The sequence below is a fragment of the Durio zibethinus genome, chromosome 14 (genome assembly GCF_047325235.1).
Source record: "Durio zibethinus cultivar Kanyao isolate XHJ-2024 chromosome 14, ASM4732523v1, whole genome shotgun sequence".
Lineage (NCBI taxonomy): Eukaryota > Viridiplantae > Streptophyta > Magnoliopsida > Malvales > Malvaceae > Durio > Durio zibethinus.
In genome coordinates, this window is record NC_143175.1 from 22258330 (window position 1) to 22283277 (window position 24948).

Here is a 24948-nt window from a genome sequence, read left to right on the forward strand (position 1 = left end):
ATGATACCATATGTGTGATCATGTACTAATTTGTCTTTAAGCCTCTTGTTTTGGATCTTAATAAAATAAATAAATATGTCAATTTTACTCATATTTAATGGAGAAACTGATTTTACTCGTATTTAATGGATATTATATTGTGGGCGTAAAGATGAAAATGTATATAATTTTAAATTTTTATTAGACATAGAAATGAGGATGAGTAATATAATATCCATAATGTACCCTACATATATATATTTATATATTTAATAAATAAAATTTTTATTAAATAATTTAAATTATTATTTTAAATGAATTAAAATTAATATATTTTTATTAAAAATATATTAATATATATTTATAAAAATTATCTAAACATACAAGTTAAAAATAAAAAAGGTTTTAAAAAATAAACTTTTATTTTTATTTTTTTTAAATAATAGATATAAGGATTATTTATACGCATTAAATATTAATAAAATAAAAATAAATTTAAAATATTTATTAAATATAAATAAAAAATAAATATAATTTAAAAATTTAAAAATAAAAAATGCTAAACTTTACCCATACTTTATCCATCCACATCGACAAAAGAAAAAACCTCACCTTGTATGCCCAAGTGTACCACTTGTCATGTTTATATATAAATAAAATAGCCACATAGATGAAGATGAGAACCACCGCTCAAACAGAGTTCTCTTTTTCCACGCAATGATCAAGCCAATGGATTTCCAAGAATTGAAGCAGCTGTCTACAAACATCATTTTCAATTGAGGTTTAAATTGCTAAATGCTAGTCTTTGAGGTTAAGGGTCAATTGATGCATGATTAGATGATTTTCATATATATATATATATATATAAATAGATAAAAAGATTTCTATTTTTTTAAGGAAACTAAAAGGAGGGCCAAATTTATTTATTTAAAGTTAATTTAAACAATGAAAGTAAATTTTATAAATATAAAAAGGCTGCTCGATGAAAATGTGCGCCGCCATATCTTTTTGTTAAATATTTTTATTTTATTAATACCAAATATCCCACTAACTGGGGACACATTTTCCCCAAAGACCTAGCAATCCCCTTCTCTGCTTTTCCATGATGATTATTCGTTTCAATAATTTTAGATACAATGTAGTAAAACAATAAGCGAGTTTAAATTTTATATAATTAATAATATTAATGTATTAATTTTGTTACATTTAATAATTTATAATGAATATATCATATAAAAGATTTTGACACATTGCATTCAATCAATCTATATAACACGATCATGATCAGCTAAAATAAACCTAGGACAGCCAATCTCATCCCCACGACAAAACAACATATAGAAAGCATAAGGCAACCAGGAAGAATTGCAGCCATAAAGTAATAAAAGTGTGTTTCCAACTATATGTGACGACGGGAGACTTGACCCAACATGACAGCACAGCAACAACTCTTATTATTACAACAATTAGTTAAGCAAGCAAGCTTTTGGTTTTTGTCAAACATGTTCACACTTTTCAACAACCTCTACAACTTTATACATTGCTATTTAAATTCAACCCAAAAGTCTTGTTGATTATTTCTAGAATCTAAGTGGGAAAATTATTCGTGATAAAAATCCAGTGTGAATTGGATGGGATCGTCAAATTACGCCCACATTACTTGAAACTGGAAATATATTGACTCTGAAAACCCAAACCCCGAAAACCTTGAACCTATGGAAGCAAAGCCAAGGAGCATGAAAATCTCTAACAAGAGAACACTATCCGACAAGCATATTGTATCAAAACCATCATGGAGTTTCATGAAAGTCTCCCTAATTGTTTGCATGATCTGAGTTTTATTGTATATCATTATAATATTGATTGAACAATTAAATATTCATTTTGTTAGTTTTGATTTCAATTAGATTTATTATTCGTTAGGTAAAAAGAACTCCAAGTAAATTAATTTGTCTTTATTACCAGAAATTACTACTATATATGTTTGGATAAAAAAAATTTTCTTTGAAACTTTAGTAATTAACATTAAAATCAAATTTATGACTTGACTGTCGTAACTGAATTTGATTACCGGCATACATGTCTAGCTCTGATGGTCGGGGTTAGCTTCCGCCATGGTAGATGAGAGTGCATCCAACCTAGTAAGAACTTCAGGTATTCCAGCAGTATCCCTACTTATCTGCATCAAGCAACAGAAGAATTCAAACTCGATACTGGATTTCACTCAGTTACCTCTGAAAGTGGTGATGACTTACGCTATAACTATTGCTTTCTAGGGCCTAAAACATTTCAAGATCCCTAAATCATTTATATGAGTTAGGAAAATCATCCGCAAACTTAGGCACTTGCTACTTATGTTAAATTGTCACATACGCATTCTGTATTACAGATTTGATATCAAGGAAAGCAGAAATAATCAATGGTTTTCATTGTTATTGTTAATTCTGCAATCTTATCCAACAATGAAACTAGGTTTTTGCTTTCTTTTTGCATCTTGCCTTTTCAGATTCATGTTTTACTGCTATTTTAAATCTTGTGTTTTAACATTGAGTAGTAGCTAATCTTGTAACATCAATTCATCATATACAAAAGCTATTAACAGCAGAGTCCTCATTGTCTAGACCATAAATCTATGGCAGACTTTTAATCTTAAGAATTGCTTCTACTCTACAAAAAGAAACCAAATACAAAGGTTCTTGGGGCAAACTTAACCTTCTCAGTCTAGCACTTTAAGCTCGGACAACAAGAATGGGAGTTTTGCAAACTAATGTTAAGTTATGACGTTGTAATATGATCAGCATACCTATCCCAATGTCCGAAAGATTGAGAGACCTTTTGCTAAGGCATGAACAAAAACAGTGACCACAAAGATATTAAGTGGAGTAATATAGTTCATATGAACTTTACCAAAACAAGCCAAGATCAGTTGGGAAAGTGAACGAAGATGATGAAGAAAAAGTCATAATAAGAGGTGGCAACTGACAAAACTAAGATACAAAAGGTGAATCACATGGCTAATCTAAAGTAGGGATATGCTACACTTGGGTTACAACAAACCCATTTTCTTATTAAGTAGCTCCACGTTGGTTCCTGAAAGCAAAAGAAATCAACTAATTACATCCATGTGGTGAACTCATTATATCTTATGTTATTGTCAACTTTAACAATGAATAATATAGAAAACAACCAGAAGGCCAAAAAGTGTAAAGATAATTCCAAAATAAAAAGAAACAAAGACTAAAACATACAGATATAAACTTACAAGTATCTCTTCATCAAGATAAGAAATCATGAACAGTCTCTGGAATGTCCCACCTTCAATCGCAAATAAACTTCAGCTCAGATTCATCACATATCAAACAGAAAAGCTATATGATTTACCCTTAATCATGAAATTTATTGCTCCCATCTCTGTGCTATTTTACCCTTGACACCTTAATCATCCAGGATGGAGCAACTGGCAAAATTGCTGCCAAAGTCAAGAGGGATGACAAAATTGGAACAGCATCCTTTTATGGAACTGATTCTCTAACATCATCAATTAAGGCAATGATTTCATTGCAAATGCATTGGTTCTTCTCTTTGCTCATAAGTAACAATTTTATTAATTAGTAGATATTGCCTGTTTGTTGAAGTATACACAGAAGCAGGAGGCTTTGCTCCGGAGGAGGGGGGGGGGGGGTGAGCTAACAAAATCCTTTATTTGGCTTTGGAAATTGCAAAATTAGAAAACTAGTGTGCCTCAAGGGAAAAAGCATTTAAACAATCAGCTTGCGAAATTTGTATTACATTAATTTTAAAACAGAAACCTGAAACAAACATGTCACCAAAGTGGAAAGAAAACATATGAAAAACAAATTGAGATCCAGAAAAAAATTTTGTTGAAATCTCAACCTCTGTTGTGTTTGCCCACCTTTTGATGTTCTCACACAACTAACTTCGCTACAAGTAAACTCCAAGAATTTATTCCATATAAAAAATGGATGGACATGTCCGAGACAACATCTTTTCCTAGCCAAAAGTTCAACGGCTGGAGTGGGCAATATCCAAAGGATTGTAAAATAAGGGGTGGTAACTCTATATTATCCAAGGGATTTCTTTAAAAGAAAAGAAAAGAAAAGAAAAGAGATGATAACTCATGACAGAAGGTTATTACATGACCAGTAGCCATCACAATTACCTGGTAACTTTTTCCACTACATGAAACGAATTAACCAATTAAATTCACTATTTCTTTTTTTTAAATTCCAAAATAAAACCATTTAAGCATGTATGCATCATCAGCATATCTGTCCTTATGCTGCTGCAGAAACAGAGCCAAACTATCTTCCTGATAACCTTGTTAGAGTTTTAAAAAAAGGCGGGCTTATACATCCATAACCGTCCTCTAGTAAGAAGTGCACTGGTAATATTGAGATGCAGTACAGTATTTTTAAATTCTCATGCTCTTTGCTCTCAAAAGAAAGAAACCTATTTCATATAGAAATGTCTAAAAAGATTTCCATATAATCAACAGCTCTCTTCGCCAAAAAAATGCATCATAACAATAACAACTCTAGTTCGCACCTTCAAAGCCTATTTACACACATTAAGTTTCTATCTACAATTTAAATATTAAGAGCTGAGCCATAAGAAAATGGCAAAAAAGAATGGACATTTCCAATATTTTTCAGAGACTACAGAGCACGTCTATGGTGCTATTACTGAGAATGTCATCTCATAGGTGACAAAGGTGACGTTAATAACTAGCATCCGTGAAGACCTATAGCCAGGGGCTACAATATCCACTCAGAAGAACATAAGCAAGCATACGGTTTCTCACAATGTCGGCCTTGATTAGATTTCAACTACGTTTTTTTGTTGATTAGATTTCAACTAGGTTTTTTTGTTGTTATTTCAGCTTGGTCTTGTGCAATTATGTACATTAACGGTCTAGGTTGCTCTAAGCTATATCATCTTAAGAGAAAATTGGAAACATTGAAATGCTTACTCAAAGGAACTCTCAGTCCACCGGCCACTGCATCCCTAAGAGGAACTGGAAGTTGCTGGACATTAGTAAGAGCCTGACTATATGGACCTTTTAACTGTTTTGGTATTGTTTCTTCAACAACAGTTGGTGATTCGAACATCCCCTCAACATATTTTTCCTTCATCCGTAGTGGTCCCTCCACAGACACCCCGGAGTAAAGATTACATTTGTTTTCTATCTGCATTGCACCAGATGTAACCTTAAATCACTTGAAAATTCTGTAATAAGAAGAGCTTTTCCTAGCACTCGGATAAAATAAAATTAGCAAAGTAGAAAAAGTTGGCTATTCTAATTAACTCTAATCCTTGAGAAAGTTGTTTAATCAAAGCTAGCATAGCTCTCAATCAAAATTCAAACAGCAGTTTAAAAACCAAAGACTCAAATGCTAAATGAGTAATAACACTTGTTCCACTTTTCAGTTAGAGAATTGTAAAGTCATAAGCAATACAAGCCTATGACAGAATACATAATGAGAAACTAGCAGAAGGAATACTTCCATTGGGCAGCCATCGCATAGGCTCATATAATGTACGGGGAAGTGTCCAAGCTTACCCTGCTTTCCACATCTTTGAATCATGATCTACAAATCTTAATGGATCAATCTTACCAAGCACCAATGTTGGGATGCTCACAAAACACAAAGAAATAGAGGCAATGATTATAAAATCCTTGCCAGTTATTTAAATTTGATGGTACCGGGAATAAAAGAGAAAAACTTTTAAAGAGGTGTCATCTGTATACATCGTTATTCTAATATTGTTTAATTAGTGGCCACAATACTAATACTAACGGTGCCAAATCTCACACAAATAAAAGCCCACGCTGCCTTTCTAAACAGCAACTTTCGACCATAAACAATGAAGCTGAGTGGAAACCAATTTTACTAGTCGACAAGCTCAAGCAAAACCGGTTAATACAAGTACTTTTAAGTGGCAGGAAAATAGTGCTGTCTCAAATTATTTCATCTCATTCCCCAATAATGGCATTAATGAAGGTTTAAGATGTTCATCCATCCAGTTAAAACTAGGGACAATGTCCTTCAGTTGGTTAATATGACTATTTAATTAGCAACAGTATCCAGGATACAGGATGGTTTCTCCACGTGGATTTAATATATCATTTTTGAAGCAAATGGTGGTCAACACCACTTCCATTGCACAACAAATTAGCAAAACTTTTTCCTGTTTTGCTTAATACTCAAGATCTATCAAGAACTAGGAGCACATAGTAGATGTCGTACATAAAACAACAAGAACTGAGACCACAAAGTAATGTGGTTGGCTAAAAAGTTTTTTTACTGGAATTAATTTAAAGTAATTTGATTTAATTCACATCTGACTTATACACGCAAGCAATAATACCGTGCTATGTGTGATTAAATAAAGGAAGATGATAGCTGAACATCACTATAAAGTTGATGGCAAGCACTTCATATAGAAGACCATGCTGATGCTCTATGACAAGCAACATTCTTCGTGCAGGTGAGCATATAAAGTTGCTAAGGAAATATTTACCGAGTTAAGCAGTTTCAAATATGCTGTAACCTTTGCATATCCATCCTCAAGAAGCAAATCCACTTTTGACAATTTTGACAATATTGAATGGAATCTCCTGCAAAATACAAAGGGTCACCAAGAAGATCAGCTGCCAGTTATTCAGAAAAATTGGAGATCATCAGCAATCAAAGAACACTCACTCAAATATGATTCTAGCAGCAAAAAGTCCTGGGCTTCCAGATCCAAACCATTCAAAGTACATTGACCTTCCAGAAAGGGAGACCTGGAAAGCTATATATACAAATAAAACTCTGATGCAAAAGATGAATATGCAAAAATTTGTTCTTTGACTAAGCACCTATGTTGTTGGCCTTAGTGTTGGATTGAGCCTCTCAAGACCAATTTGTGGAAAAACTAAGAATAAAACTGAATGTATATTGAAAAACTACTCATTAAGAATTATACAAGAACCTTAAGTTTATATACAACTAACTAAGGGTTAAACTAGGAAACTAAGTCTTCCTAAAAACTGATCTTATAATTGAGAGATTGTTTATCCTAATTTTTTGTCCTTAATTCTAGGGATACAAATACTTAATTCTAGAGATACAAATATAAATATACAGATTACAAAATTACAACCAGCTGAAAATAAGTGTTTTCCCACACTCTTCCTCAAGCTGGTGGATAGGTGTTTTCCATTCTCAGCTTGAAAATAATTTCTTGAAATGTTGCACTGTTGAGACCTTTAGTCAACACATTTGCAAGTTGACCCTTGGTTGATACATAAGGTGTGCAAATTAACTCACTGTCTAGTTTTTTCTTTATGAAATACCGGTCTACTTCAATGTGTTTTGTTCTGTCATGTTGCACATGATTGCTTGCAATACTTATTGTAGACTTGTTATCATAGTAGAGTCTCATTGGTCCATCCCACTTGATCTTTAAGTTTTCTAGGATAATCTTTAACCATAGTAGTTCACAAATTCCTTAAGCCATTATTCTGAACTCTGCTTCAACACTTAATCTTGCCATCACATTCTGTTTTTTACTCCTCCAAGTCACAAAATTACCACCTAAGAAAGTGTAATATCCTGAAGTGGATCTTTTATCAGTTACTGAACCTGCATAATCAGCATATGTATATGCTTCTAGAACTAGCCCCGAATTTTTTTTGAAAAAGATATCTCTCTCAAGATTGGTCTTCAAATAATGCAATATACGGTAGACAGCTTGTAGATGCACTTCTTTAGGACTATGTATAAATTGACTTACCACATTCACAGCATATGCTATATCAAGTCTAGTATGTGAAAGATAAATGAGTCTTCCAACTAATCTTTGGTACATTTCTCTATCTATAGCAGCATCTTCATTAACTTCTTCAATTTTATGATTAGAATCTATACAGATATTTACAGGTTTACATGCGAGCTTCTTAGTTTCCTTCAGAAGTTCTATCACATATTTCTGTTGTGAGATGAAAATATCATACCGTGAGTGAGCTACTTCAATTCGTAGGAAGTACTTCAATCTCCCTAGCTTTTTTATCTCAAATTTTTTAACCAAATACTATTTTAGATATTTTTTCTGTTTTTCATCATCTCCAGTTACAATTATATCATCAACATACACTAATAGAACTGTGACTCTCCCTGAATCAAAGTGCTTGTAAATAATGTGTGATCTCCTTGACTTTGTTTATATCCCATTGCTAACATCACTTTGGCAAATCCCTCGAACCAAGCCTTAGGAGACTGTTTAAAGCCATATAAAACTTTTTTCAGCTTGCATACTTTGTTTGCTTCTAGATGACCTCCAAATCCTTGTGGAACCTTCATATATATTTCTTCTTCCAAATCATCATGTAGAAAAGTAGTCTTTACATTAAATTGTTAAAGCTGTCAATTATAATTTACAGCTAATGATAACAAAATTCTAACTGTATTCTTCTTGACAATTGGAGCAAAAGTTTCCTGATAATCCACTCCATAGGTTTGAGTATAGCCCTTAGCCACTAACCTGACTTTATACCTTTCAATAGTACCATCCGCTTTGTATTTTACAGTGAAAATCCATTTACACCCCATTAGATTTTTTTAAGCAATTTTATTAGTTCTCATGTCTTATTTTTCTCTAAGGCCTTCATTTCTATTTTCATGGCTTGCCTCAATTTCTCACCGGATAAGACCTCGAATAATGTAGTTGGAGGTTCACAAGAAAATTTTTGTAGGATGGTGATAATTTTTCAAATAACACAAAATTAGAGATTGGGTATAGTGGATGCTTAGTACATTTTCTGATTTTTTTTTAATGGTAATAGGTAGATCATAATCACTAGTTATAGTTTTAAGAGATTCATGCTCATTTTGAGAAACAGAGTTAAAAATTATAGTTACCTCATTTTCAGAGTTAAGATCAGGTTCTTGGACTAGTACTGGTTCAGGTCTGAAACTTTTCTTCTTGAGTACACCTGTAATTCCTTTATAGAATCAAGAATAATATTATTCTTTGTCACATCTTCTGTATTTGGAATGGGTTCAAACTCAAATTCAATGTTTGACTTGGGCTCAGCAGAAACAGGTTTCGACTAAGAAGAATTAATGGGTGAAAATGTTGAAAAAAAGAATAAATCAAGTAAAAAGAAGTCTTTATCCTTATCTTTCATGAATGAAATCTCCCATTGAAGATAAGATTGAGTAAAAAATGATTTATTTTTTAAAAAAGTGACATCTATAGACATATAAATTTTTTTGGTGGGAGGATAATAGCACTTATACCCTTTTTGAGTTGATGAATACCCTACAAAGATATATTTAATCACTCTTGAATCCAACTTTCCTCTATTATGACTGTAAACATGAGTAAATAATGTACAATAAATATCTTAGGTGTAAGATTGTTTATGGTATTAAGGTTGGGATAGAATTGTGAGAGTAGTTCCATAGGAGTTTTAAATCCTAAAATCCTTGAAGGTAACCTATTTATTATGTGTGTGACAGTGTGAATAAGTTTTTCCTAGTAAGATTTAGGTACATTTGCTTGAAAAAAAAAGGGTCGAGTTGTGGCTAGTAAATGGTTATTATTTCTCTCTGTCACTCTATTCTGCTGTGGAGTATTAACATAAGATGACTCATGGATAATCCATTCCTTTTGAAAATAGGTGGATAGACTCTAGTTGAAATAGTCTCTTATATTATCAAACCTAAATCTCTTGATTCTCACTTCAAATTAATTTTGGATCATGTTTTGAAAGCTTAAAAATATACTATTCACATTTGCTTTGGATTTAAGTAAAAAAACCCAAGAGACTCTGATACAATCATCTATGAATGAAACAAACCATCTTACACCAAAAATATTAAGAATTGTAGAGGGACCCCAAACGTCATTATGAATCAAGTAAAATGGAGTAGAACTTCTTTTGTTACTAATTGGAAAAGACACATGTCTATGCTTTGCAAGTTCACAAATATCACAATAAAAATTTTCAACACTTAACCCTTTGAACAAAGAAGAAACCATGTTTCTCAAAGTTTCAAAATAAGGATGTCCAAGACAAAAATGGTAAAGCCATATTTTATCTTTATTGAAAGATTTTTTAGAAAGAAATGACAAAGGTAAACTATTTTTTATATTACTTTTGTTATTTGATGTCTCAATATAGTATAGTCCATCATTCTCCTTAGCAAGTCCAATCCTTTTTCTCGAACTTCAGTCTTAAAATTCACAAAAAAAGGATAAAAAGTTACTTTGCAATTCATATCTCTGGTAAATTTTTATATAGATGTCATATTAGTAAATAATCCAAGAACATGAAGAACATTTTTAGAACAAACAAGGGATTAACTTGAACATCTCATAATCTCTCCACTGTAGTAAGTGAACCATTTGCAACAATAATTTTTTATTAGTAGGACACAAGAAATATGTACTAAACTTCTATGAGAAATATGTCGTATGGTCTGTGGCTCTTAAGTTATTGAACCAAGAACTCGTAATAGGCTTAACCGAGACATTTAATCCATGAAAACCAGAAGCTTTACTTGAACTAGAGATCTTACCCAAGGAACATACCATAATAGGCTTTTCAAGGGTTTTTAATAGGTTTCTTTACTTTTCAATCTCTTCTCTATCGAACTCTCCTTGTTTCTGAGACATTTGTAGTACTCCGATAATTTTTTTAGTTGACATTTTCTCAAATTGGGTGGTAGTGATAACTTTTTTTGAACTGAAATAAGTTTTAAGATATGTCATAACGTCTAGATTTAGGTATCTATCGCTAGACATTGACTTGATGAATCTCCACCAATCTTTTTTGTTTAAGTGCGATTGGCCACATAAAAAATTTATCCTTTCAAGGAACACTTAAGTTTAAGGGTCCTTAAAAGAATAGGTTCAGGTCTATTAACTAGAACAAAGTTTGAGAGTTCGGTTACGAGTTAAAAAGGTTATAGCACCCTCACAACGCCCATCAAAAGATGGTACCAGCTTAATTTCATGTTATCCGATAAGCTTTAAAAAAATTTACTAATTAATTAATTATTAAAAATTATTCTTAATTGACTCTAATACTTTTGACAGAAAATTAAGAAAGCTTCATCACATCAAGAGTATGCAAAAAAACTATTGTTCTACTTGCAAAGGCTTCATCGTCGAAATATCTAACGTTAAAAAAATTTTCAAAAAAAGAAAGTAAAAAATAAAATAAAATAAAATAAAAGGAATAATGATTTGACTTTTGATATAAATCCTTTTCTTTTTGTTTTATAAAAAAAAACTCATTGCTTTTTATATAAGAAAAATTGATACTTTCAACTTTTCCTAAAAAATGTTTTTCTTGATAATTTTTATTTTTTAAGCAAAATTAGTACTTCCAACTTTTTTCTTTAAAAATATATTTTTTTAATTATTATGTTCAAAGGAAATTGATACATTCAACTTTCCTTCAAAAAATATTTTTTTTCAAATTGTCATTTTAAAGAGGTCATTGAAAATTAAATGATGTTTAATTAAATAAATAACTCGTTTTAATTTAGTCATTAAATCAATAAAGGAAAAAATAATCAATAAATAAACAATAAAACTAAATGAAAAAGAAAAAAAAAACATTTGGCGCGGTTCAGCTCAACGACTGAAATGGCTCGACTTGAGACACAAATATCGGCTCAGAGGTGTGGCTTGGCAACTCGATTTACTGCTCGGCTCTACTGAAGCCTAAGTAAAGACACTGGTTACTAGTTCGGGTCGCGCTACGGGTCGAGTAGCCTGCTTGAAAACGAATGGATCCTCTGAGATTAGTACGACCAAAATGACATCATTTTCAATGGGTATATAAAGCTAATCCTCAGCCTTTTCAGCAGAATTCTTCTTTTTCATCTCTCTCTTCTTTTTTTTTCTCTTCCCTCTCTCTAGAAACATGATGAACTCCGGTTGAATCTCCGTCAGATTTTAAAAAATGTCATCGAAATTTGGGTTAGTTCATCGAAGATTCACTGAAAAATTCAATTGGTTTTAGAATCTTAGTCGAATTCTAAGAAACTTATCAAAAAATTCAATCAATGTTAAAAAATTAGTCAAAAAATTCAATCGGCATCGAAAAATTTTGTCATAATCTAAAAATTTTTTGAAAAATTTCCAGAAATTTTTTTTCTTTAACAAAACTCCAAAATTTTTCTTCTCTCTACTTGTTGTGTTTCTGATCTATTTGTTCTCTTTTTTACTTCTGATTTTTTTTATTTGTGCTTCTGATTTATCTATTCTTTTTTTCCTCCCCTTTTCTGTGTTTTTTTTTTTGTTTTGTGTGTTAGGTGATTTATAAGACCAGATCAGAAGAGCTTCTGATAAGATAGAAGTCCTCGTTCGACTGAGTTTTCATATTATCAAAAACTTCAAGATTTATCCCACTTTAAATTGAAACCCACAGGAACTCTACAATCACCGGCCACAGATATTTTTTTTATTTTTTATTTTTTTATTATTAAAATATATTAAAAACTAATGATAAATCCAATAAAAAAAGATAAATCAATTTAAAAAAATCAAAAATAGATAAAAAAACCAAAAAAATCATAAAATAAAATAAAAATAAAAAAGGCTAATTGGGCCTACTAACTGAATCCTATTGAGTCAAGCTTCATTAATCCAGGCTTAGACTCAGATCCTATTGAGCCAGACCCAAATAGGCTTGGGCTCAGATCGATTAGAGTGTCTATAGCTGCTCTGTGAAATGAAAATTATGCAAAGACGTAGACACTCAAGCAAGACTTAACTCGACACTTCTTTTTTTTTTTAAACAAAGCTTTTCTAAATAGAGGCTCAACGACTTTCGAAAATAAACAAAGCTCTTCTAAATAGATGCACAATGACTTTACAAAAAATAAATGCTCCTTTAAATAGATACACAACAACTTTGAAAAATAAAAGCTCCTCTACTCTGAAAAATAAAACTTTTTAACAATCATGTCCAGATGAGTCATAGATCAGACCTGATAAAATTTGTAATGAAAACTCAAAGATTCATATCTAAGCTTAAAAGTCAAAAGTTCAGATTCATAAGAACCTTTCAATTTCACAAAAAATCATTGAAATTTGATTCTCAAAACTTCAGTTTCACAAGAATTCAAACTTGCAAGATTTTAGGTACACAAGAATTCAAATTTGCAAGATTCGCATTTACAAATTGCAAAACTTGCATCTAACATTTCTCATTCAAATTTTGAAGATTCACATCCAAAAGTTTAGAGCTTCTTATTTGAGTTCAAAGGTTCACATTCAAGAAATCTTAGAGTTTCACATCTAAGTTTAAAGGTTCTTATTTAAAAATTTAAAGATTCGCATCCAAAAGTTGAGTTCAAAGCTTTTCGCTTGAATTTTAGAGAATCACATCCAAAAACTTTTCATTTTAGTTCAAAGATTCCAATCTGACAAACTTTAGGATTTTACATCTCAAAGATTCTCATTTAAAAATATCTTAAAGTTTCTCATTTAAAACTCAAAGATTCTTATTTGAAAATATCTTAAAGATTCTCATTTAAGACTCAAAGATTCTCACTTGGAAACGTCTTAAAGATTTTCATTTAAGACTCAAAGATTTTCATTTGAAAATGTCTTAAAAATTCTCATTTAAGACTCAAAGATTCTCATTTGAAAACGTTTTAAAGATTCTCATTTAAAAACATCTTAAAGATTCTCATTTAAGACTCAAAGATTCTCATTTGAAAATTTATGACTTCATCAAAATATTCAAAGTTTCTTTTTTAAATGGGCTTCAAACTTTTACCAAAGTCAAAATTTTGGTATGTACTGAATGACATGATCAATGTGCAAATGCTTTCTTAATGATGCAAATGCAACAATCTAGATTCTCACAATGCCCTATTTTAAGTCATAATTCAAATGCTTGCTAGTGATGCATGTTTAAATAAAGTTTTAATCCATCAAGTTATGTACATGTATTGTTCAAACAACAATGCTAACATAATGCATGGAATGTGGATGTTAATAATGTCATGAAATCTTAAATAATTGTGGTAATATGGTTCTCAAAACTTCACCATTTAATATTTTCCCATTTTAGCTTCTCAGCACTTTAAAACGAGTTTCGTCAACTGATCCTTATCATTTTTATCACTTGATCATCATTCACAAGTTTCTCAGCATTACCAATTTCAAAACAAGTTTTTATCTTTCATTATTGGCTCACCACTCACAAGCTTATTAGACTAGCCATTTTATCGACTGATCCATATTTTTTTCATCACTTAACTCATAGGCTCATCAGCACTAGCCACCCCAGAATGAATTTCATCCACTGATTATCATCATTTGATTACAATTCATGTCGATCAATCCATCAACATATTCATTTCTTAATGTCATCATCTTTTCAGATTTTTACCTTCACTTCATTTTGTTGAGCAATCCATCATTATATTTATCATTTAGCCATCCTATGTGGCATCTTTCAAGTTACTGCCATCTCTTTTTTTTGCCCCTTATCATCCTTGATTTTTTTAAAGGAATGCAAGCCTTTTTTATGCATATTGTCATTCATTCATCATCATTTCAAATCATGACGAATACAATGCAATCATACATTTCTTTGATTCATTCTAGGGATGTGAAAAAAGATTACAAGGTACATTGAAAAAAAAAGTAATTAATGAGGAATGAGTTTGGTACAAAATAATTAGGGAAAGAAACAAATTAGATGTATATCATTGGGATGAATGGTATATCCAAACAATGAATATTCAGACAATTCTAAACATTAATCCAGGATTTTTTTTTAAAAACTCATTCCATTAACTTTTCAAAATCACATTGAGCTCATTAAACTTTGCCTCTAGCTCTGAGGGATCTTCAAATGTTCTTGATCTTTCATACATGTAAACCGTCTATCCAATGCTCAACTCAGAGATTTTCTATCTAAATCGCCTTTTTAATTTTTCAGTTTGAGTATTTTTTTCTCTTTTCATCTCTTTTTTCATTTTCATTTTTTTCTCTTATTTTTTTTATTTTTTCATTTTTCTCTTATTTTTTTCATTCATTTTTGCTTTTTTATCTTTTTCATCCATTGTTGATATCTCTCACACATTAAACTCTAGAGCAATATAGCGTGATTCCATTATTTTATCATGAGCATGCCTTCATCCAACATATGATCATTCAATTCAAGCATTCACACTTGATCCAAATAGACTTTTTATGGTTGTAATGTAGGTCATGGTGAAGGATCATAAAAAATGGATAAAATAGGCTCAAAACATGTGTTTAAAAGTTTCAGAACCAAAGGATCATTTATTATTTGATGCAACTTGGCATTTTATCCCATTCCACATTATTTCACTATTTTTCTTTTTTCATTGATCTCATTCTTCACAAAAAATATTTTCCTTATTTTACCCCAAATCATGTGTGGTATTCATTTCTTTTTTTTCGTTTTGTTTTTATAAAAATTTCTTTTCTTTTCTATCTTTGAGACTTTTTATGATTCTTTTTTTTGTCTCTTTTTTTTTAAATGTCCTATAGTATAGAGGATGATCCTTAGTCAGGGTTATTTAGAAAAAAATCATAATAGGTTCAAAGAGGTAGCAATGAATGATTTTTCTAATGGTAAAAGAAATATGGCCATTTTTCATTTCAAATGTGAATGCTTTCTTTAAAAATTATCTGTTGAACAAAAACAAGCTCATAAATCTTTATAAAAGATTGCATCATCAAGATATATCCATCTCATATCTGTCAATAACTTTCTTTTGCTCAAATAATCTCCTCAGATTAATATGAATGAGTTTTCAAAATTAAATCCTAAAATTATTGTTAGCATCATTATCTAAACACTCATCGTTTGGAGTTCAAAAATAAGAATAAAAAATTATGAAAGGTGACAAAGAATGGAACAGTGATTGAATGAAAAAGAAAATGTAATGAAATGCATTATCATTGCCTTTTATTAAAATGATAACAAATGAAATCACATTGCATAAAAGAAATCCTAATATTACTTTAAAAGAAATCCTAAAATGACACGTATCTTCCAACCAACTTTGACATCCTTCTCTAAAATCATGCCCCTATGCAATCAAGTGAATGATTTTTATTAACATCTTGCCCCTCTAATTCATCGAAACTCACTAAGCCTTTCTAGATCAAACTTTGCATTTGATGTTTAAAAATAGGGTAAGTTTCAATAGAATGACCCACATTCTTATTATGATAATCACACGTCGCATTAGCATCATATAACTTTGGATAAGGTAGCTTCAATGGTTCTAGCATAACTGGAGATACCAAATTATTTTTGATCAATTCTGAGAATAACTCAGTGTAAGTCATGAGGATGGGGTCAATATGTGCCCTTTATTGATTATCCCAAAATCTCTTTAAACCACTTGCTTGGTTGTTAAGTATTGAAGTTGATGCAGTGATATGACTAGAATCATATACAGGTATTTGAAAGGTTGATTGGTAAGTTGGTGAGTAAGTCGGTTATAGCTATAGTTGATATGGGTAAGGTGAGATATTGTTCCTGGCAAGATATAATAGGGGATAACCTTATGGTAAATAAGGTTGATATATTTTGAATTATCTATCAAGGCTCACGACTTGAGCTTCAGTCTCTTTTTTTTTACACCTTTTTGGTTTTCCCTTCTTTCAACATACCATTTTTAATGGCATTCTTAATTATTTCACCTGAGATCACCATGTCAGCGAAATTCTTTGTGGTATTCCCTATTATCTTTTTACAATAGAAAATTTTCATAGTGCTGATAAATAATATTGTGATCTCTTTCTCAATTAATGGAGGCTACCCTTAAGAGGCTATATCCCTCCATTTCTGGGCATATTCATTAAATGATTCAGTCACTTTCTTTTTCATATTCTGTAAAGACAGGCGATCAAGGGTCAAGTCTATAATGTGTCGATACTAACTAATGAAGGCATGGGCCATATCACTTCAAGAATGAATACGAATCCTGTCTAATTGGATATACCATCTAACAATAGAGCCTGTGAGGTTATTTTAGAATGCATGCTTTAATAGCTTCTCATTATTAGCATGGGTAGTCATTTATTGACAATACATGGTAATATGGGTCTTCAAACATTTTATACCATCGTATTTCTCAAAATTTGATATTTTAAACTTTGAAATAATAACAACATCCGAGATCAAACAGAGCCCAGTAGCATCCACTGAACCATAAGAACCAATGCCTTCTACGGCTCATAACCTCTCATTTAACAAGTTCATCTTCTGTTCAGCTTTTGAGGCTTTTAAAGTCTCTTTTTCTTTGGGCCTCAGCTTCTTTTTTTCTTCTGGATCATCCAAATTAGGGACTAGTATTGGTTCTACTATCTTTTCAATAAAGATAAGATTTATATAACTCTGATACTGCCTCAAATTTAAAGTTGATGACATTTCAGGGTATGTGTACCTTACAGGATAGATAAACTACTATGGTGGTGGACATTATGTGGTTGGGCTTGATGTGGCCCAAAATTAAGAGGGTACAGTAGGTTATCCTCCTCTTATGAGGGATGGTCTTGTTGGCTGGTATTTTCCTCTACATTCTTTCCCTTATTTAACTTGTTCAAAGCCTCTAAAATTCTATTTAACTTTTCTTCTAGCTTCTCTTGAGCTTTCTCTATCCTCTTGAGATGATTAAAATTTTTTTATTCTATTTGTCTGGTTTGAGCTCTTGTATTGTATTGATGAGTAAGGTTACTTGGTGGAGTTATCATTGAACCTTTAGCACCATAATTATGGTTAGAAATATCATGTTATGATTTATGTATGATATGTTGATGCACGAATAAAATGTACATTTTTATGGATGAAATTTAATATGAAAATAATGCAGATGCAAAATGTTACATATGACAATAAAAATGATGCATGACAAGATAATGTAAATGCATAAAGTCAAACAATCAAAATGATTAGATCAACACAACTTATTCTTTCTTGTATCCTAATTTTGAGGTATATCTATCATTGGGTAGGAATGGCTCTATCTTAGGGTTAAGAACTTCTAAAGTTCACTATATGTGGTTCAAGGCTAAAATTTAAAGGTTTTCAAATTACTTTTTACATCATTGTCCATCACATACTAGTAAGGTACCCCAATCCTCACTTATTACATGTTACAAGCGAAAAAGATTCAATTTGAATGGGAGTATTTCGCTAGCCACTACGGAGGTATTAAAACCTCACAAAAGTATAGTTACTTTACTCTTTCCTAGAGGGATGGAGTTCGGGTATAGAACTCATGTCATGCATATACATATGAATGACATAATTATCAAACAAATAAACAAAATGAATGCATACAAATCTTTTAAAAAAAAATAATTTTATTAGGTTTTGGATAACACAAATTTATTTGCTGGCTTTACTCTCGACTGTCTCAAGTGGAGTCGTCAAACTGTCATAATGTCTAAATCTGAAGATCATTGCTAGACATTGACTTGAGGAATTACCACCAGTCTTTTTTGTTTAGGTGTGATTGACCACCTAAAGAATCTATCCTTTCAAGGAACACCTAAGCTTAAGGGTTCCTAAAAGAATAGGTTCAGGTCTATTAACCAGAATAAGGTTTGAGAGTTTTGTTACGAGTGATAAAGGTTATAGCACTCTCATAATACCCACCGAAAGATGGTACCAGCTCAATTTCGTGTTATCTGATAAGCCTTAAAAAAATTTACTAAGTAATTAATTAATTATTAAAAATTATTTTTAATTGACTCCAATACTTTTAGTAAAAAATTAAAAAAGTTTTTTCACCTCAAGAGTATGCAAGAAAACTATTGTTTTACTTACAAAGATTCCATCATCGGATTATTTGACGTTAAAAAAATTTTCAAGAAAAGAAAGAAAAAAATAAAATAAAATAAAATAAAGAATAATGATTCGACTTTTGATATAAATCTTTTTCTTTTTATTTTATAAAAAAAAAACTCATTGTTTTTATACAAAAAAAATTGATACTTTCAATTTTTCATAAAAAATGTTTTTCTTGATAATTTTTATTTTTTAAGAAAAATTGATACTTTCAATTTTTTCTTTAAATATATATATTTTAATTTTAATATTAAAAAAAATTGATACATTCAACTTTCCTTCAAAAAATATTTTTTTCAAATTGTCATTTTAAAGAGATCATTGAAAATTAAAGGATGTTTAATTAAATAAATAACTTCTTTTAATTTACTCATTAAATAAATAAGGAAACAAAATAATCAATAAATAAATAATAAAACTAAATGAAAAAAAAAAAACCTTTGGCGCGGCTCGGTTTGTGACTCAATTCGGCTGAAGCCTAGGCAAGGACGCGAGTTACTGGTTCGAGTCACTCTATGGGTCAGGTCGCCTGCCTGAAAACGCGCAGATCTTCTGGGATTAGTAAAGCTAAAATGACGTCATTTTCAATGAGTATATAAGGTTAATCCTTAGCCTTTTCAGTAGAATTCTTCTTTCCCATCTCTCTCTTCCCTTTATTTTCTCTCTTCTTTCTCTAAAAATTGGATGAACTCTTGTTGAATCTCTATCGGATTCTAGAAAATGTCGTCAAAATTTGGGTTAGTTCACTGAAGGTTCGTCGAAATCAATCGGTGCTAGAATCTAAGACGAATTTTAGGAAATCTATTGGAAAATTTAACTGGCACCAAAAAACTGGTTGAAAAATTCAATCGACGTTGAAAATTTTTGTTGAAATTTAGAAATTTTCTAGAAAATTTTAAAATTTTTTTTTCTCTTTAACAAAACTCCAAAATTTTTCTTCTCTCTTCTTGTTGTATTTTTGATCTATCTGTTCTCTTTTTTGCTTCTAATTTTCTCTTTATATGTGCTTCTGATCTATCTGTTCTTTTTTTTCTTCTCTTTTTTTGTGTTTTTTTTTGTTCTGTGTGTTTGGTGATTTATAGGACTAGATCATAAAAGTTTCTAATCAGATATAAATCCTCATTCGACTGGGTTTTCATAGTATCAAAAACTTCAAGATTTATCCCATTTCAAATTAAAACCCACAAAACTCTACAACCACCGACCAAAGATATTTATTTATTTATTTTATTATTAAATATGTTAAAAACTAATGATAAATCCAATAAAAAAAGATAAATCAACTAAAAAAAATCAAAGATAGATAAAAAACCAAAAAAATCATAAAATAAAATAAAATAAAAATAAAAAAGGTCAATTGGGCCTACAAACTAGATCCTGTTGAGTCAAGCTTTATTAATCTGGGCTTAGGCCTAGACCCTATCGAACCAGACCCAAATGGGCTTGGGCTCGGACCAATTAAGGTGTCTACAAGATATAATCAGAAATGACTTTTAGCAATGAAGGTTAAAAGTTGGGATAAAATTGTGAGAGTAGTTCCATAGGAGTTTTAAATCTTAAAACCCTTGAAGGTAATCTATTTATAATATGTGTAATAGTGAGACCAGCTTCCTCTAGTAGGATCTGAGTATGTTTGCTTGAAAAAGTAAAGCTCGGGTTATGGCTAGTAAATGACTATTTTTCTTTCTTGCTACTCTATTTTGCTGTGAAGTATTAATACAAGATAACTCATGAATAATCTCTTCCTTTTAAAAATAGGTAGATAAACTTTAGTTGAAATAGTCTCTTGCATTATCAAATTGAAATCTCTTGATTTTCACTCCAAATTGATTATGAATCATATTTTGGAAACTTAAAACATACTATTCACATCTGATTTGAATTTAAGTAAAAATATCTAAGAGACTTTGGTGCAATCATCTATGAAAGAAGCAAACCACCTTGCACCCAAAATATTAAGAATTATAGAGGAACACCATATGTCACTATGAATCAAGTAAAAAAGATTAGAACTTCTTTTATTGCTAACTGAAAAAGATACACGTCTATGCTTTGCAAGTTCACAAACATCACAATGGAAATTTTTGACATTTAATCCTTTGAACAAATAAAGAAACATGTTTTTCAAAGTTCCAAAAAAATGATATTCAAAACGAAAATGATAAAGCTAGATTTTATCTTTATTGAGAGATTTTTCATAAAGAAATGACAAAGGTAAACTATTCTTGATATTACTTGTGTTGTTTGATGTCTCAAGATAGTATAGTCCATCCTTCTCCTTATCAAGTCCAATCCTCTTTCTCGAACTCTGATCTTAAAATTCACAATAAGAGAGATAAAAAGTTATTTTACAATTCATGTCTCTGGTAAGTTTTTGTATAGATATCAGATTAGTAGATAATTCAGGGACATGAAGAACATTTTTAAGAACAAACAAGGGATTAATTTGAACATCTCATAATCTTAACACTATAGTAAGTGAACCATTTGTAACAACAATTTTTTTATTACTAGGACACAAGGTATATGTACTAAACTTCTGTGAAGAATGTATTATATGGTCCGTGGCTCCTAAATCAATAACCCAAAAACTCGTAATAGGCTTAACCGAGACATTTAATCCATGAAAACTAAAAGCTTTACCTAAACTAGAGACCTTACCCAATGAACATACCCTAGTAGGCTTTTTAAGGGTTTTCAATAGGCTTTTCAACTTTTCAATCTCTTCTCTGTCCAACTCTTCTTGTTTTCGAGACATCTGTAGTATTCCAGTAATTTTTTCAATTGATACTTCCTCAAATTGAGTGGTAGTAATATCTTTTTTTAAATTGAAACAAGTTTTAAGATATAACTAGAAATAACTCTTAGCAATAAACGCTAAAGAAGGAAAAAATAAAATGGCTATGAAGGCTTTAATAAGGTTCGGCAATAAAGGCCTAAAATAGAAGTCAATAATGAAGGCTGAAAATTTTGCTTCCCAAGAAGAGCCTAAAGCTTTGATATCATGTGAAAAAACTAAGAATAAAACTGAATGTATATTAAAAAATTACTTATTAAGAATTATACAAGAACCTTAGGTTTATTTACAACTAACTAGGAGTTAAACTAGGAAACTAAATCTTCCTAAAAACTAATCCTATAATTGAGGGATTATATATTCTAATTTTTTTGTCATTAATTTTAAGGATACAAATACTTAATTTTAGAGATACATATATAAATATACAGATTATAAGATTACAATCAACTGTAAATAAGTGTTTTCCCACATAATTATCCTCTTATTCACATCAATTTGTTGCATATCTGTTGTCTTTCCTGTGGCCAAAGCCTCAAAATCCCCAGCATCCTTAAATTGAAAGAACATTTAACAAAGTAAAGATGAAATAGCCAAGCTTGAAGGTGAACAAAAATACATGTATATAATTCATGGAACACTCACCAAATCAATGAATAAATTACATTAGTCAATCTTTAAGTGAAATAGTTGGCCAAAAAAATCTTTAAGAGACATGAATTCATTACATATATCTAGCTTCATATGCTGAATTTTTTTTCTCAAGCTAGTACTACTGGCTTCAAGTTTGAATAGACAATGAAACTATGTTTGATTGAGAACAGGACAAAACTTATTATTGTTTTGCATTCTAAGTGAATGATAACTGATAGATATGCAGACAGAACATTGTGAAATTAAAGAAACAGATAGGATAGAATTAATTACACATAATACTCCATGACATTTCATATGCGTGTTAATTTCATCTTTTCATTGTTCAGACTTTAGAAAATTGATAGAAATAGTCACATAAGTAACAAGTAGTGTACTGTCGCAATTATGGGAAGTGAAAAATAGGTGAATTGCTATTGCACCCATGATCCATGACCTTTTTAAGCAATTGTATTGTCATCAATTTACCATAATTAATTGTGACCTTTCATAAGTGGTTTGACGTTATCCATCACTTGGTTGTTGGAAAAAGGATGGAACTTTTCATATAAATGCCCAAATAAGTATTTATGTGGCAGCCATATAAGCACCATATTAGCCACATTATTTTATCTTTCATTTTTCATTTGCTTCTTCCTTTCTTTTTCTTTCTCTTTTCTTGCATTTCTTCTCCCTTTCCCTGCACTTTCACAAATATAAACCCCTGTACTTCTCATTATCCACCATATCAGTCACTGACATCAACCAGTTGACTCCAACACTTCACTGCTGGCACTAGTGCAGGCCCAAATTTACTTTGTTTTCCCTTTGTTTATTTTTCAACCAATCCATTATTCTCGTTTCTCTTACCAGACTCAAAATCATTTCAACAAATTTCAAGAAATACCTTCCCAAACTAAAAATTTAATTGTCTTATAAACTCATACCACCATACCATGAGTTCATGCCCGGTAGGTTTTTGTATTTATGGGAAATTGTGCAAAAGATCCAGATTGTTAAAAAAATAATATGGAAATATCATGGATGACAGGCATGATTTACCTTTTTTTTTCCTAACTCAAACTTGCCACTTGTTGCTTAAGGGACCATTTCTGTCAAAACCTTAGTGCCTATTTGAAGAAATGATGGCATTGATACACTTCCAATAAAGCCCCAAGGTATTACAATTCAATTTTGAAATTGAAATGTCACATATGAAAATGAAACTAAATTAAAAAGGTCTGGGAAGATCAGTTCCAATTTTCACCATATATAATAACTTCAAAACTATCCTGCTGATTCATGTTCTCCCTTCTAGTAACTACTATAGTCATTTAACTAAAGTGCTAAACCAAATAATTACCCTAATCACATGAAAAGCCAAGATTAACATTTTTACAGATCCTGAAAATAGAAAAGATGAAAACTTTTACCAACTATTTGGTATAAAGATAATAACAATTCGAGTCGAATTGAATTGAATTTAATTTTTTCAAATATCGCATAATATTAAAAAATTTTACAATTCGATCTAAATCCAAATTTGAACTTTCATTCGTTCGGTTCGTTCGAATTGAACCGCACTAAATTTTATTAATTCTGTTTGGTTTATCAGTTTTTAAATTTTTTAATTTGTATGTATTATTTTAATATAAAATTTTAATATATTTAAGTAAATTTTGATATAAAATTATTATTTTTATTTTGTAAAAATTTAAAATATATATTAAAAAAATAATTCGATTCAATTTAATTTTTTTTTATTTTTCATCTCCCCATTTGAAATTCAATTTAAATATAATATATATATTTAATATCTAAATTTAATTTAAATAATAATAAAAAAATCCAAACCAAATGTGACACTACAATTTCAAATCGATTTTCGATTTTCTTGATTTATTTTCTCACCCTAGTTTAGCACATAGCAAAGGTAATTCCCCAGGCAGAATCTAAGCACCTAAACCGAAACAGCCTTGACTTATTCCAAAAAATTGCCAAGTATGGTAATGGGGCAATTACTTGTAATTTGTTTCTTCCAATTAAAATTTAGCCTGAAAATGAACTCAAAATTTTTAAATCGCTTCTTTTTTCTTTGGGCAATTTCTATAACTGCAACATTATTAAAAATTAATTAAATTAGAGAAAATGTCCAATAATAAGGCGAAACTAACAGCAAGAAGCAGAGGTTTCTTAGCAGAAAGTCGTTCCATCTCTTTAGCATAGATGGCCGGAGCTCCTCCCTGCACTGCTTGCTGAACCATTGCACTACAGGCCACTCCACGATGGTTTCTCCGGTTGCCGGAGTACCTCCGGTAACACTCCGGCTATATAACTAAAGAAACTCCCGTCGAAGACGACGAAGACAGGGGAAGAGAAGCTCGAGCTAATTGCCGAAATTGCAGGAAACGATTCTGCAGAGAAGCCATTGAAGAAATGGAATTATCTATTTATTTGGTGAAGTGAAGAGTGAATTTTGGTCTCCGTCGTAAAAGAGAGATTTATTACGACAAATATTTGGTGCCTCTGATGACGGTTGGGGAAACCCAGCTTTTTTTTTTTTTTCTTTGCTTCAAAATAAAATTTAAAAAAAAAAGGAAAAAATTTTACAGAAGTGAACCAAAAAAAAAAGTATATATTTTTAAATTTCTCAAAATTATATTTT

The 24948-nt window shown here is 30.7% G+C and overlaps 1 pseudogene; it reads right to left on the reverse strand.

Annotated features, from left to right (window-relative positions):
- Nucleotides 1–1912: 1912 nt before the first annotated feature.
- LOC111294413 (putative plastid-lipid-associated protein 13, chloroplastic) lies at nucleotides 1913–24902 on the reverse strand (annotated as a pseudogene).
- Between the last annotated feature and the right edge of the window lie 46 nt (nucleotides 24903–24948).